This window comes from Hypanus sabinus, chromosome 15 (assembly GCF_030144855.1).
Source record: "Hypanus sabinus isolate sHypSab1 chromosome 15, sHypSab1.hap1, whole genome shotgun sequence".
Taxonomy (NCBI): domain Eukaryota; kingdom Metazoa; phylum Chordata; class Chondrichthyes; order Myliobatiformes; family Dasyatidae; genus Hypanus; species Hypanus sabinus.
In genome coordinates this window covers 27,428,689-27,445,290 of record NC_082720.1, presented here as the reverse complement: position 1 = coordinate 27,445,290, position 16,602 = coordinate 27,428,689, and the positions used below count along the sequence as shown (strand labels likewise).

The 16,602-nt window shown below is 41.1% G+C and overlaps 1 long non-coding RNA gene across 1 annotated transcript in view; it reads right to left on the bottom strand.

The window, feature by feature from the left end:
• Nucleotides 1-2,704: 2,704 nt before the first annotated feature.
• The window catches only part of LOC132405138 (uncharacterized), a 34,908-nt gene continuing 21,010 nt past the window's right edge, over nt 2,705-16,602 (bottom strand). The window contains exons 2-3 of the long non-coding RNA XR_009515773.1: nt 4,743-4,897; nt 2,705-2,990 (exon numbers count right to left, since the gene is read on the bottom strand). This is a non-coding gene — a long non-coding RNA (uncharacterized LOC132405138). The remainder of the gene's footprint in view (nt 2,991-4,742; nt 4,898-16,602) is intronic.

The window sequence follows — 16,602 nt, the reverse complement described above, 5'->3', positions numbered from 1 at the left end:
GAATACCAATACTGGTAACAGTGATAGCCAGCTTGCTCACTGTGTTAATTACTGTGAGGATCTCTGAACTCAAGGAATGGAAGGCATATTTATATAACCATGGCCAAAGCTGAATTTATCATCATATGCAGAAGCACATCTATGCACAGGTGTAATGAAAACTTACACTCAGTGGCCACTTTATTATGTACACCTGTAAACCTACTCAATAATGTTTGTGGTCTTTGGCTGCAGGAGCCCACCTACTTCAAGTTTTGATATGTTGTGCACTCAGAGGTGCTCTCCTGCACACCACTGTTGTAATGCATGGCTATTTGAGTTACTGTTGTTCTCCTGTCAGCTTCAACCAGTCTGGACATTCTCCTCTGACCTCTCTCATTGACAAGGTGTTTTTGCCCACAGAACTGCTGCTCACTGTATGTTTTCTGTAAACTCTTAGACTCTTGTGCATGAAAATCCCAGGAGTTTCTGAGATACTCAAACCACCCCATCTGGCACCAACAAATTATTTGAAGGCCGAAGTCAACTAGATCCGATATTTGGTGTCAATAACAACTGAACTTCTTAGCCATGTCTGCATGCTTTTATGCATTGAGTTGCTGCCACGTGATTGGGTGATTAGATATTAGCATTAATGAGCAGGCATACAGGAAGAGCTCAAGTGTTGAGGTGCAGCTTTTCAGCCTGTTCAATATGATGGAAATAAAACAACCAGAGCTCACTTCTCCTGGGGGCATTCTCCTATCCTCTTGCACTGCGGCACCATTTTGTACCAATACTCACTGTAACACATGGAGTCTGTTTGTATTATGATATTGAAAGTAGGTTGTGATGATCACAGAACTGAGGGAATTTGCAGCATTATTAACGTGGAAAGATGCACTAATGCCAACAATGTTAATTTCAGCATGGCTTTACATCGGGAAACCTGCTATTATTGTTCTTTAAACTTTTATTCGGCTTTCAGAAATAGAGTGAACTACAGTGTGGCTCATTAGAGTTCCTTGGCAGTTCATCTAGGAGAAGGAAAACTCTGATCTCAAACCTCTGCTGCCTTGCGGCTATACTCACTCATAGGGAAGGCTTTGGGAGTAAACCCCGAGGGAAACATTTGGAGCTGGAGTCCCTAAGGCAGTCCTACATGGAGTTCAATGCTGGCTGGCAACCCCTGCGATGCTGCTGGTACCAAACGGTATTGGTCTCTGCCGTTCCTTTGGGTTCATCAGATGCGTGGAGAGGGGGAGCTTGCTGCAGTGTAAACAGTTTGCTCTCCATATCGTACTGACAAGCTTGCACATTGAGACAGCTAGGATGTGGTACCCATGGCCAACTCTGACTGACGGAGGCCTCACCTCACAATGCCACTCAAAGCCAAAAATATAGTGTTGAACGATTTCTGGGACCAGGCATATGTGCATGGGTCAGGCTTTGTACAAAATTAACATAGATCCTTTTAAGTACATTGATTTGCCTTTCTAAGTATGAATTTAAAGTGTAGAGATAACAGCAATTAAAAATCCACAAGTTATGATGGGATCTGCATCACCTCAACCACCTGAAACAGGTTGCCTTCAACTCAGTCCTATGCAGTTAGATTTTCAGATGTCCACATGGAATCATTTTTTTTCTGATGAGGATGTCATCATAAAACATTCTAAACTCGGGAAAATGAAACATTTGCTGCTGTTGTGTCAGAAGTCACTTTTGCTCTGGAGCACTAATACAGTAGACGACAAAATTACAAACGTACATGTGGTTTCTTCGGAACCTTGAATTTCTGTCACAATGAGGTTTATCACAGAAGTACTTTATTGTATATTTGTGCATCAAGTTACACAAAATATAGGTAAATGAACCAGTTCATGTTAGCTTGGCATAATTGTTTTCTGGAACTAATTCATAGATCTTCAACTGCCTCCATCCTAATCTCCAACCAACGTGTGCATTTTAAAGGACCCACATGGAAATTTGGCGAGATGCATTACATTTTGAGTGCTGCTCAGTGGAATCTCTGCTAGGTATGTGCAGGGCCCAACCCACGCACATACAATATGTTCCAAAGATCTTTCCATTCCATATTTTTGACATTAAGTGGTTCTTTGGGTCACCCAAGGCAGTTTGCAAAAATTTAATGAAGTTTGAGACCTTAAATAATGGGGTTAACAGACTTACAGTGTCAATTTTCTCAGTGTAAGCTGCATTGTCAGCTTTGGTGCAGAATGTTGGAGACAGAGAAGCAAATCAGGGGGGTGGTGATGAAATGATCCACCAAGAATGCTGAAAGGCAGAGAAGAAGATGTGTCTGGCATGGGAATCTCACTGAAGGTGATGGAAATTTTGTTTAATGGTGGCATGGAGATGGAGACAGGTTAAATGCACCCTTGCACTGACTGCAAGGAGAATGGATGACAAGTTCAAAGGTTCAAAGGTACAAGTTAATGTCAGAAAAATGTATAGAATATACATCCTGAAATGCTCTTATTTTGTAAACATCTACGAAAACAGAGGAGTGCCCCAAAGAATGAATGACAGTTAATTTTTAGAAACCCAAAGTCACCCCCAGCTTCCCCTCCCTCCCGCGCATAAGTGGCAGCAAGCAACGATCCCCCTCCCCCCACCGGCAAAAAAAGCAAGCATTGGCTCTGCCACTGAGCACTCAAGCATGAGCAAAGCAATAGCAGAGACTTGCAGTTACCCCAAAGACTTCACAGGTATTCAACATACTGCAGGTTCTCTCTCTCCTTAATAAGTCTCCATGCACACAGCAGATATTCCGACTCTTCCGATGACACACTGGTCTCCTGTTGTAACACCAATCCTTGATCCACTTGATTCCAGAGCCGTGACATCCTAGGCTTCAGAATTCAAGCCGGACTCTTAAGCCGAGCCTTTGGTGTGCTGAACAACAGCCAGTTATGGAACCCTGAGACCCATTCTTGCAAAGAACCATAGTTAGCGTGTAACTCCAGATCAGGGTCTTCAAAAGAACCCTGAAAAGGAAAAGTAGAGATATTAAAGATGGAAATAGAGCAGTTTCTGAAGATGCAAGCAAAGGAGCTGTCATTAGGCGCCATTAACCCTCCTAAGCACCACTTTCAAAGGTTCAGGAATTAGATGAGGCTGTGCTCAGCCTCACAGTAATAAGAGTAAAGCGAGAAGAGTAGGGAATTAAGCTCACAGCCTTAAGGTGCACCTGTCATGGTGGAGATTGCTGAGGAGATGTTGTCGCTAATCAGAACTGATTGTGGTCTGCAAGTGAGGAAATCGAGGATCCAAATGCACAAGGAGCCATTGAAGCCAAGGATTTGAAGCTTACTGATTTGCTTTGATGGGATGATAGTATTGAATGCTGAACTGTAGTCGATAAAGAGTACCCTGATGTATGCATCTTTACTGTCCGGATGTTCCAGGGTTGAGTGAAGAGACAATGAAATGGCACCCACTGTTGACCTGTTGTGCCAGTAGGTAAGTTGGAGTGGACACTGCTTGGGCAGGAGTTGATATATCTCATCACCAATTTCTCTAAACACTTCATCATAGTGGATGTAAGTTCTACTGGACATAATCTTTGAGGTAGGCTACCATGTTATACTTACATTCCAGTATAATTGAAGCTTGCTTGAAGCAATAGGTTAAAGACATTAACAAACATTTCAGCTGGTTTATCAGCACAAACGTTTAGTACTTGATCAAGAACCTCATCTGGGCTGGATGCTTTCTGCAAGTTCACCCCGATGAGTATGTTCTCACATTGGCCTCAGGGACTGAAATCACAGGGTCATTGGGGGTTGTGGGAGTTCATGAAAGATCCTTCATTTTTGATGGTCAAAGCGAGCATAGAAAGCATTGAGCTCATCTGCAAGTGAAGCTTTATTGTCACCTATGTTGCTTGGTTTCACTTTGTAAGAGGTAACGGTATTCTAGCTCTGCCACAGCTGTTCAGCATCCTTTATTGATTCAAGTTTGGCCCGGATCTGCCATTTTGCATGCGAGATGGTTTTCCAGAGATGATTCCTGGATGTCTTGTACCTTGGTTACCAGACCTAAATGCTTCTGATCTGGTCCTCAGCAGATTGCAGCATTCATGGTTCATCCAGGGATTCTGGTTGGGAAGACCTTGAACGATTTTGTGAGGACACATGATCTACAACTGTTTTCATGAATTCTGTGACAATTGCAATGTACTCATTCAGATCTGCTAATGAGTCCTTAAACACAGTCCTTTCCACTGATTTGTAGCAATCTCACAGCTACTTTCTGCCTCCCAAGACCACCTCTTTGTTGTACTTAATTCTGGACCCTTGTCCTTTAGCGTCTCCTGTATGCAGGAAGAAGAACTGATCAGACTTCATGAAATGCAGTCCAGGCATGGAACGGTAGGCATACCTTATTGAAATATAGCAGTGGTTGAGTGTGTTGGAACTCTGGAACTGCAGGTTATATGCTGATGATAATTAGGCAGAGATTCCTTCAAACAAGCCTGATTGAAGTCCCCAACTATAATTTCAAATGTGTCATGGTGGGCTGCTTTTGTTTGGTGATGGCAGTATTTAATATCCCGAGTGCCTGGTTAACATTGGCTTTTGGTAACATGTAAACTGCAGTCAGGATCACGGAGAAGAGCTCTCTTGGTAAATTGAATGGTCAGCACTTAATTGTTAGATGTTTCAGGTCAGGGGAGCAAGTGTACAACAAAACCACCATGTTCAAGCACCACAAAGAATTAATCATGAAACACTTACCCCTACCTCTTGCCTTCTCCAAATCAGCAATTCAGTATCTCTCGTGTACTGAGAAGCCTTTGGGTCTTGCCAACATAGCTGTCATGTCTGGAGTGAGCCATTTCTCCATGAAACTCAGAACACAACGATTCCTCATTTCCCTCCAATACTGTGATCTAGGGGTCAGTCATCAATGATAAAAGAGAAGCCATTATTAAAGGATAAAAAAGACAATCCAAAGACGCTTATGTACAAAAACATATCAATGGATCAAAAATAACAGTTACAGAAGAAGAATATTGAGAATGAAAATTTTTACAGCAGGCATGATATAAGGAAGAAGAGTTGATACAGCTCTGGGTGTCTGTGACCTTCTAGTGAATATTTGTTATTAAACTACCATGCAAGACAGAGAATGTATAATTTAAAAATGAATGCCAACAACAGATGTAATAACATTTTCAAGTTCCTTTGGAGTGGAGTTAACAGTGTTAAAATGGTCTTTTTATTATTTTTAAACTAGTAATTCTAGGTAAAATACCTTGAGTGTGTTTTTTTCTAAATTTCTCCACCATAAAATTGTTGTTGCAATTTTATGGTGGTTTCTAAACAAGTCAATTAGAAATAATACTGCCAGGAATGGCACAATTAAGCAACCTCATGTTGCAGCCTTTGTTTTTTGCCGCCAAGGACCAATTGTTATATTTATTGGTGAGTTCAGAAGATCAATTAACACAATCTCTCCATTTGCTTTAACTCTGCAGCAATAATCTTTTATGGCTGGAAAAAAGTCAACTATAAAGCTTTTCCCTGCAAAGAGTAAATGTTAAATGTTTTGAAAGACTCTGGTTTCTAATTTTATTTTCATTGGTAAGAAAAAAAACCACAAAACAATAAATCTGGGAGGAGATTGTTGTTTAGACTTGTATCTCGTGTCTTTTAAAATGAGATGCTTACTTAATATTGTCACAAGCACATAGAATGAAAAATAATCTGTAAATATGTGAAGGGATTTATTTTTCTGATTGAATTTTAAGTTTTTTAATTGGCATTCTTAGCTAATTTAACTGATGAGGAAGTTGTGTCAGTTCAGTCTGTGGGAAGAACCACTGATTACAAAAATAGCCAGTCCGAAGCAGAAACCTGCAGCAATATGGTAGAAATAAGGAAACTGAGCTAACTGAAGGGATCTTCCCATGCTCCCAACACTGAAAAATCATAAATTTCGTTTATTTCGTTTTTGTGTATTGGTAAATTATACATGCAGTGGTCACTTAATTAGATACATCCTAATAAACTGGCCACTGAGTGTATATTCATGGTCTTCTCTTTCTATAGCCCAATCACTTCAAGGTCTGGTGTGTTGTATACTTAGAGATGTTCTGCACACCACTGTTGTAAATCATAGTTATTTAAGTTACTGTTGCCTTCCTGTCAGCTTGAACCAATCTATCCATTCCCAAGTTCAAGTTTATTGTCATCGGACTGTACATATATACAACCAAATGAAACAATGTTCCTCCAAATCACAATGCACCCACAAACATATATCACCCATGGCAGATAAACCAAAATATTACCGTAAATAAGGCAATAAAATATAATTCAAAATGCATGTTGTGTGCAGCACAGTTAAACAGTAAACAGTAAACAATACAGTAAATAGTAAGCAGCTCTCTGTCCTAGTGATAAGACCTCAGTGGTGGCAGGATAGTCATTAGTTTCCCAGCCTGAGGGAATAAGCTGTTACCCAGTCTGGCAGACCTAATTCTGATGATCCTGTACCTTCTTCTTGACAGTAATGTGTCAGAGAGATTATGGCTTGGATGGCAGGGATCCTCAATTATGTTTCAAGCCCTTCCTCTACAATGCTCCTGGTAAATGTCACAAATGGGGAGGGGATGAGAGCACAGTGATACTCCCAGTTGTTTTTTCTATCCTCTGCAGGGTCTTGTGGTCCAATGCCTTGCAGCTTCCGATTCTCACAATGACACAGCCTGACAGGACATTCTCGATGGTGCTCCTATAGAAAGGTGTGAGAACAGGAGTAGGAGACTTGCATGTCTCAGTCTTTCCAGAAAGACTAGATGCTGTTGAACCTTCTTGGCTAATGGGAAGGTGTTTTGGGTCCTGGTTAGATTATCCATCATGTGCAGACCATGAACTTTGTGCTCTTCACTCCCTCCATGTGTGAGCCATTGATGTGCAGTAGAGATTGGTCTACCTGCACCTTCCTGAAGACCACAATCATCTCTTTTGTCTTGTCCACATTGAGACTCAGGTTGTTGCTCTCATGCCATCTGACCAACCTCTCTGTATGCTGACTCATTATTGTTGCTGATGAGGCCAAAAACTGTTGTATCGTCAGTGAACTTGATGATACGGTTTGAGCTAGGTCTGGCAGTGCAGTCATGTGTCCGCAGTGACTGAGCACACAGCAGTGCTCAGCATGACGGAGCTAACTAAACTGGGGTCTGGGGTCTTTCCGTCAGGTAACCAGGATCCAGTTACAGAGAGGAGTGTTGAGTCCCAACGAGGACAGTTTACCCACCAGCCTCTGAGGGATGACAGTGCTAAATGCTGAGCTGAAGTTGACGAACATCTTGGTGTTTGAAGCATAATTTTCTACTTGGGATACCGAGCCTCTGGCATCATCTGTGGACAGGTTTGAGTAGTAGGCAAACCAGAAATGGTCCAATGTAGCTGGAAGGTGGGATTTTACACCATCTATTACCAGCCACACAAAGTACTTCATGATTGTTGAAGTAACTGCCACTGGGCGGTAATCATTTATGCCAGCTGGCATTGTTCTCTTGAGCTTCAGAATGATAGTGTCTGCCTTGAAGTCTGCAGGGACAGAGGGCTGCTGCAAAGAGATATTAAAGATGTCTGTTAAGACCTCTGCTAGCTGGGCCATGCAGTCCCAGACCAGGAACGTTAACCATTCCTGCAGGGACAGAGGGCTGCTGAAAAGAGATATTAATGATGTTTGTTAGGACCACTGTTAGCTGGGCACACAATCCCAGACCAGGAACGTTAACCATTCCTGCAGCTTTACTCAGGTTTACCCTGGCTAGGATCCTGCTCATCTCAGCTGCGGACAGACAGGGTGGGGGGCTTTCCTCGATGTCACGTCATTCATTGGGCATAAAAGGCACTCAGCCTATCAGGAAAGGAAGCAGTGCTGTCACTGACACGCACGGTGGACTCGTAACCTCTTACAGTTTGTATACCTTGCCACATGCCTCATGTGTCCCTGGTGTCAGAAAGATGTCCGTGAATTTTCTGTGAATATTTTCCCTTCCTGATAGCATGGTAGAGCACAGCTCTGCTGAACTTAGGAGTAGCTTTGTCCCTTGATCTGAAAGTAGCGCTCCTATCCTTATGTTAATCTCTGATATGACTGGACATTTCCCTTCCTACATTATGAGGTACATTGATGAAAAAATCCTAATGTAACTTCAACAAAGTTAGCAATAATTTGAAACATTGCCTTGGAAGAGGTTGTCCTATATCATTTACTGTTTAAGTGCAAATGAATTTAAAGCTAACTTTTAGACTTGCACGCTTTCAGAGCATCTGTAAATCAAAAGAATAGTTCAAGCCCAGTGCATTAGAGATCTGAGATTGTACAAATAAATCGTTGCTTTTGTTTCACACTGCACTGAAACAAAGGACAAATGGTAAACGTTAATCACAAATTCTAAGCTCTTATTTTAAAAAAATATGCTCTGAAACCAACACATAAAGTTCAGTTCAATTACTGACATCTACAATATATTTCTACCATGTTATCTGTCCATAAAGATAGTGTGAATAAAATATTATATTCTTGCACTGTTAAACTCTTTTAATTCTGAGTTGTATATTGGCATACTCTTGAATGGTTTCTTGTTCTTTAACCATAAGGTAATAATTTAATCTGCATCTTCCTGAAGTTCATTAGATAAGATTGGTATACACTAACAGGTCAAAGTAACAATGTAGCATCATTTCTAATAATTTCCTTTCCAGTGCTGACAGTTCTAGCTTTTCAATACCTGATGTAAATTCAGCTGATGCCTATAGGACGTAAGAGAATGGAATGAAATGTGAATAGAGAATTGGGAGAATCACAGTCCAGTGAGTTTTAAGCTACACACATGCTTGATTCTTTTTGTGTTCTGTCAGCAGTTTTCAAACTCTAGCCAGAGCTTTCATCAGCCAGTACATTTCCTTTCCAAGAAGCGATATTTTGCTGTATCAGCTTTACAATATTGCACCACTAATGCACTGTCCAATAGTTTGAATGTATTGTCAATTAATGAGCAGATGTTTATGAAGCTCATCTGCTTTATCAATATATATATATAATACTACATAATATTCCTAAATTATTACTGTCATTTTTGCACGTTTTAGTTATTCTGTAAACCCCCAGGGCTCAATTACCCTGCTCAGGGCTGAGTTTCTCAATCTATTTGCTGAAGGAATGCTCCCATAAGGCTTGTGCAAAGGTTAAGATCTGAAATACAGACGCATTATTGTGGTGTCAGGTCCTTTAAACTGAGCAGAGGCTTGGTACGAGGCAGAGCAGATGGCCTGAGGAGCAACACAGATTAAATGCTTAAGGGATTTCAGAGTGGTATTTGGATGTGTAGATTTCTAATCACAACAGAGAGTGTGAATACTTTGATCTTTACAGGAGCTTATAAAACATGCTATTATTTCTCTGTTATTGAGGTGATAAAGGGTAACAGCAGATGAGTTGTAAAAGCACACAGGGAAATAATTCTTCAGCAGTTCTTCTGTGAACTTACTTGGGTTGATGATATTAAAAGGCAGAGGAGAGGGAGTCTCCAATTATTAAGTGGACGGATGAGTAACATATATACTGGAGGCATTCATAAAATCAATAAGTTAATGTATCACAACTGATATAGTGAACCATTGCATCCTCTTGGAACAGATAACTCAGTTGTGTTAGAAGATTCCATGGTCAGAGGAGCAGAGACGAGATTCTATGGGCACCGTAGAAACACACAGATGGTATGTTGTCTCCCAGGAGTCAAGGTCAGGGATATCTTGGATCAGGTCCACGGCATTCTAAAGGGGAACGGTGAGCAGCCAGAAGTCTTGGTGCATATTGGCACCAACAACATACATAGAAAAGGTGAGGAGGTCCTGAAGGGAGATTTTAGGGACGTAGGTAGAAAGTTGACAAACAGGACATGCCGGGTAGTAATCTCTGGATTGTTGTGTATGTCACATGCCAGTGCAGGTAAGAAAAGGAGATTTGGAAGGTGAATGCATGGCTGAGAAATGGTGCAGGGAACAGGGGTTCAGATTTATGAATCATTGGGATCTGTTCTGGGGAAGGTACAACCTGAACAAAAGGGATGGGTTACACCTTAACCCGAGGGGGTTCAGTATCCTTGCGAGCAGGTTTGCTAGAGCTGTTCGGGAGGGTTTAAGCTAATTTGTCAGAGGGATGGGAACCATAGTGATAGTGCTGAGGATAAGGTAGTTGGTTTACAAACAGAGGCAGTGTTTATTGATACTGCTAACAAGGAGAGGCTGATGATAGGGCAACATTGCAGTCAGCAGGATGAGTTGCAATGTAAAAAGTGGGCTGAAATCAAAAAGCATGAATACAGGACTGAAGGTATTATTTTTAAAAGAGAACAATATACAGAATAAGGTAGATGAACTTGTAGCCCAATTACAGACTGGCAGGTATGATGTTGTTGGCATCACTGAAAGAAGATTATAACTGGGAGCTCAATGTCTGAGGGTACATAGTGTATCGTAATAAGTAGGCAGAGGGGGTGGCTTGGCTCTGTAGATAAAAATAGGAATTAGATCATTAGAACGAGGTGACATAGGGGCAGAAGGGGTTGAATCATTGTGAATAGAGCTAAGGAACTGCAAGGTTAAAAATACCTTGATGAGAATTATATACAGACCCCCCAAACAATAGTAAAGATGTGGTCAACAAATTACAATGGAAGATAAAAAATGCATGTCAAAAGGGTAATGTTACAATAGTCATGAGGGATTTCAATATGCAGATAGACTGGGAAAATCAGGTTGGTGCTGGATCCTAAGAGGGGGAATTTCTAGAATGCCTATGAAACAGCTTTTTAGAGCAGTTCATGGTTGAGCCCACTAAGGCATCAGTTATTCTGCATTGGGTACCAATTGATTAGAGAGCTTAAAGCAAAGGAACTCTTAGAGACAAGTTATCATAATATGATAGAATTCACCCTGCAATTTGAGAAGGAGAAGCTAAAGTCAGATGTACCAGTATTACAGTGGAGTAAAGAGAATTACAGAGGCATGAGAGAGAAGGTGGCCAAAATTGATTGGAAAGGAACACTGGCAGGGATGATGGCAGAGCAGCAATGGGTGGAATTTCTGGAAGTAATTCAGAATGCACAGGATATATACAGCACAAAGAGGAAGAACTATTCTAAAGGCAAAATGGCACAACTATGGCTAACAAGAGAAGTCAAAGTCAACTTAAAATCCGAAGAGAGGTCATATAATAGAGCAAAAATTAGTAGGAAGTTAGAAGATTGGGAAGCTTTTAAAAAACAATAGAAGGCAACTGAAAAGTCATTAAGTAGGAAGAGATGGAATACAAAGGTAAGCTAGCCAATAATATTATAAAAGGTACCAAAAGATTCTTCAGGTACATAAAGTGTGAAAAAGAAATGAGAATAGATATGAGACAGCTGGAAAATGATGCTGGAGATTAGTAATGGGGGTCAAGGAGATGGTGGATGAACTGAATAAGTATTTTTTTATCAGGCTCCACCGTGGAAGACATTAACAATATGCTGGAAGTTCAAGAGTATTAGGGGGCAAAAGTGTGTGAAGTTTCCATTACTAGGGAGAAGGTTCTTGGAAACTGAAAGGTCTGAAGGTAGATAAGTCACCAGGGCTAGATGCTATGCACCCCAGGGTTCTGAAAGTGGTAGCTGAAGAGTTTGTGGTGGCATTAGTAATGATTTTTCAAGAATCGTGGTTCCAGAAATGAAAAGCTGCAAACCTCACTCCAAGAAGGGAGAGAGGCAGAAGAAAGGAAATTATCCACCAGTTAGTCTGGTCTCAATGATTAGGAAGATGTTGGAGTCGATTATTAAGAATGTGGTTTCAGGGTATTTGGAGGCACATGATAAAGTAGGCTAGAATCAATGTGGTTTCCTGAAGGCAAAATCTTGCCTGACAAATCTGTTGGAATTCTTTGAAGAAATAACAAGCAGGATAGGCAAAAGGGAGAATTGGCAGCTGTTGTGTACTTGGATTTTCAGAAGTCCTCTGACAAGGTGCCACACATGAGGCTGCTTAACAAGTTAAGAGCCCATGGCATTACACAAAAGATACTGGCATGGATAAAATGATGACTGATTGGCAAGTGGCAAAGAGAGGGAATTAAAGGAGCCTTTTCTGGTTGGCTGCCAGTGGCTAGTGGTGTTCCACAGGGATCTGTGTTGGGACCACTGCTTTTAATGTTTTTTTTGCCAATGACATGGATGATGGAATTTTTTGTTGTACTTCCTCTAATGTTTTATTCCTTTTCTTATATGAAAATATCGCTATAATTTTCCCTCTTAAGACCACCTTCAGAGTATCCCACAGAATGGGAAGTGAAACCACTCCATTATTATTGAATTCTAAGTAAAGGCCAATTTCATTTTTAATTTGTTCCTTAAAGTAGGGATCATTGAGTAGACTTGAATTTAGTTTCCAAATAGTATTCTTTGGTTGTAGGTCAAAATCAACAGATAAATATATAGGTGCATGGTCACTTACATCTATTGTCCCAATTCCACAGATACTTATTTTGTCTTTGTCTTTTCCAAATATAAAATATGTACAAGAATGGATGATGGAATTGGTGGCATTGTGGCAAAGTTTGCAGACTGTGCAAAGATAGGTGGAGGGGCAGGTAGTTTTGAAGAAGCAGAGAGGCTATAGAAGGACTTGGACAGATTTGGAGAATGGTCAAAAAAGTAGCAGATGGAATACGGTGTGGGGAAGAGTATGGTCATGCACTTCAGTAGAAGAAATAAAAGAGTAGACTATTTTCTAAATAGAGAGAAATTTCAAAAACCTGAGGTGCTAAGGTACTTGGGAGTCCTCCTGCAGGATTCCCTAGGGGTTAATTTGCAGGTTGAGTTGGTGGTGAAGAAGGCAAATGTGATGTTAGCATTCATTTCAAGAGGAGTAGAATATTAAAGCAAGGATGTAATGTTGAGGCTTTATAAAACACTGGTGAGGCCCCACTTGGAGTATTGTGAGTTTTGGGCCTCTTATCTAAGAAGGCATGTGCTGTCATTGAAAAGGATTCAAATGAGGTTCATAAAAATGATTCCAGGATTTCTTTAGCCAGTAAGTAATGAATATGTGGAAATTATTGCCACAGCCAGCTGTGGAGGTCAAGTTGTTGGGTATATTTAAGGCAGAGGTTGAATGTAACTAATCAAGAATCATAGAAACATAGAAACTCTATAGCACAATACAGGCTCTTCGGCCCACAAAGCTGTGCCAAACATGTTCTTACCTTAGAAATTACCTAGGGTTACCCTTAGCCCTCTATTTTTCTAAGCTCCTTTTACCTAGTTACTGCATGAATGGATAAAGGGTGAAGACAGGAGATTGGGGCTGAGAGGGAAATGGATCAGCCATGATGAAATGGCAGAGCAGCGTTGATGGGTCAAATGGCCCCATTCTGCTCCTATATCTTATGGTTTTATGTTCTAATTAGGATAAATTTATCTCTGCTTTAGAAACAAAAAATTTCAATGTCTTTTTCCTGCAATTTATTATTGTTAAACAGTATTCAAAATGGTCTATTTGCAATTTTAAAATGGATGGCCTACATAATTAACTGCACAGTTCCATTTGATTGAAAGCACATTTGGCTTGGAGTGAAGCGCAATAATAGCAATTTCTGGTTCCAAAAACATGATTCCAAAAACTTGTCTGGACATTTCCCAGTGTATGTCACAATGGTGCGCTAAGCATGATGTGCATCAATCATGTCAGTTCTCATTCTACTTTCGGAGATTTATTGAAAAATTAGCCCACTTAGTTGTAGTATAATCTGTCTTTGTTCACTCCTGGGAGTGCAGTGCTGGTTTGAAACCAACTCGTTTCATTCCCATAGTTACCCTCTATTCTGTAGTTTTTCATTGAGAAAAGTCTGCAAAATCATAGCCACTGGAGCAAACCAAATGGACTCCTCACAGCACAATCCTGAGTACTGACAGAATTTACTAATAATCTGCCGGGGAAAGTTAATTGACCTATAAGGTTCTCTCATGTCTGGTGTGGGAGTACTCCTGTACTGATCCAAACACATCAGTGAATGAATTTCTGAAACATCTCTGCATTTACTGATGACTATCCCCTTGTTTAAACATTCTCCATAACAGGTCTAAATATTGGTTGTGACATGCTATCCTGCATAAGCAATCTCTTTTAATTAACGTTTCTTCACTTTTTCCTCCTGCTGTGAAGTCTCCCAGAGAAAGGGCAACATTGAGCAGATGTTTCATTTCACCGTGAGACCTTGCTCATATTTTGACTCCTCGAAGGATTCACCTCAGAGGTCGCTATGGTAAACACTGCACAAAGAGAAAGCAGAAAAATCCTGAGACAGTAATTAACTTTAATCTGGAGACTACAGAACAATTATCAAATAAGATAGCAGCCATGGCACGATTTCAAAATTATATGTTCTGCTGCAGCAAACCTATTATTTTTAATGTGAAAGTATCAATCAATATTGGGAAGGCAATCAATGTTTTCATCAAGCTTGTTGACATGGCAGTGTGAGCTTTCTTGATAAGGCATCTCAGGGTATACAGCAACACAAACAGCTACCACATCAGGTGAATTGTCTCTGCAATGAAACGTTTTATTTGTCGTAAAATAAGAAGCATATTTGGACATTCGAACTATATTTATTATCAAAGTATGTAAAGCCTGTTAAAAAAGATTGTCATACACCCAGTGCGCAGAGCAAAAACAAATCGTGCATACAATAAAAGTATGCAAATAATGTTCAGTACTGACATTTGTGAAAGTGAGTCCGCAGTCACGAAACCAGTCATCAGTGCAGCTGATTCAGGAGACCATTAGTTGCAGGCCACAGCCTCAGTTAAGCGGAGAGGTGAGTAAACCTGACAGAGCAGCGAGCCGAACCTCGCCTCTGGCCCCAACACCGTGACCTTTTCAATCAGGCCTTGTTCTCATATCGTCCAAACCTGCAGCCACTCCTCACTTTCACACAGGCTCTGCTACGACAATATACTCTTGGGCACGGGCCCATCCACCTCAGCTCAGCCCTTATCTGACCTTTCCTGTTCGACTCAGCACTTAAATCAATCAAACCTCAGTCTTTCCTCGCTCTTGGGCCTGGGCCAGGGCCTCGCCGCCCTGACTCCGCATTGTCTCTGCTCTCTTTGCCGCATTGAATCACCTCCAAGTCCACTCCAGCAATGGCAAAATATTGGCCGGTTATCCGCTCCAGTGCCTGGGCCAAGCCGCCTCAACTCGGCCTATACATGCCACACTGCAACCGTCCTGCACCCTTGAGTCTTCAATTCATACCACAGAAATGCCAGGTCAGATGGCTGGTTCAACAGCTCAGCTCCAGAAGGGAACTTATAGGCTATTGATTGCAATGATCATATCTGAGTAGAAGTATGAGTAGTACAGTAATTTTTTGTTTTGTTTGCTACCCTCAAGTTGTTGCTGTTCTTCACCTGTGCCATCTTCACCAAAGTCAAAAAACTACTGAGATTGAAAATGCTAACAGTCTTCTCTCAGGTAATATAGCCCAATGCCCCTCCCATTTGACAACTAGTGCTGGGTGGTGATGAATCAGCATATAGGAGAGAGATAGAGCATCAGGTTGAGTAGTGTGCCATCTCAAGCTCAATGTAAATAAAGCCAACAGCTAAACATGGCCTACAGAAAGTCCAGAGACCACAAAACAGTTCCAACTGATGAGCCAGAGGTGGGGAGAGTACACAGCTTCAAATTCCTGCATGTTACCATCTTGAAAGCCTTATCCAGGGTCCAGCAGAAAGACCGAATCATGAAGATTTACTTTCTTATAAGCTTAAAGAAGCATAACAACAAATACTCTAACAAACTTCAACAGAGGCTCAGTTGAAAGTATCCCAGCAGGTTGCAATATGATCTGTTACAGCAGTTCCAATGCACACAAGCACAAGAAGCTGCTAAGTGTCGCAGACGCAGTCTGGCCAATCATGGGCAGTGCAAGATCAGAGCACTGGAGTAATGAAATTAAATTAGTGCAAAGGAGAGTTAAAAAATTGTGATGTAGTGGTCATGAATTTACTGTCCCTTCATAATTCTGATGGTGGAGGGGAAGAACTTTGAACATGTCTTCAGGATCCTGTACCTCATCCTTAATGGTAGCAATGAGAAGAGGTCATGTCCTGGGTAATGGGGGTCCTTAATGATGGATGCTGCCTTCTTGAGGCATTGCTTTTTGAATGTGTCTTCATTGCTGGGGGTCTAGTGCCCATGATGGAGCTGGCTGAGTTTACAAATTTCTGCACCATTTTCCGATCCCGCCCCTCCATACCAGATGGTGGTGCAACTGGTTAGAAGACTCTTCGTGGTACATCGGTAGAAATTTACCAGCATCTTTGGCATCAAGATTCTGGTCTCTCGGTGATGAAGTCAAGGATCTAGTTGCAGAAGGAGGCACGGAGGCCCAGGTTTTAGAGCTTGTTGATTTGAATTGATGGAGTGATTCTGTTGAATGTGGAGCTGTAATCAATAAACAGCAGCCTGACAAAGATATTGCTATTGTCCAGGTGATCCAAAGCTGTGTGGAGAGCCAATGAAATTACAT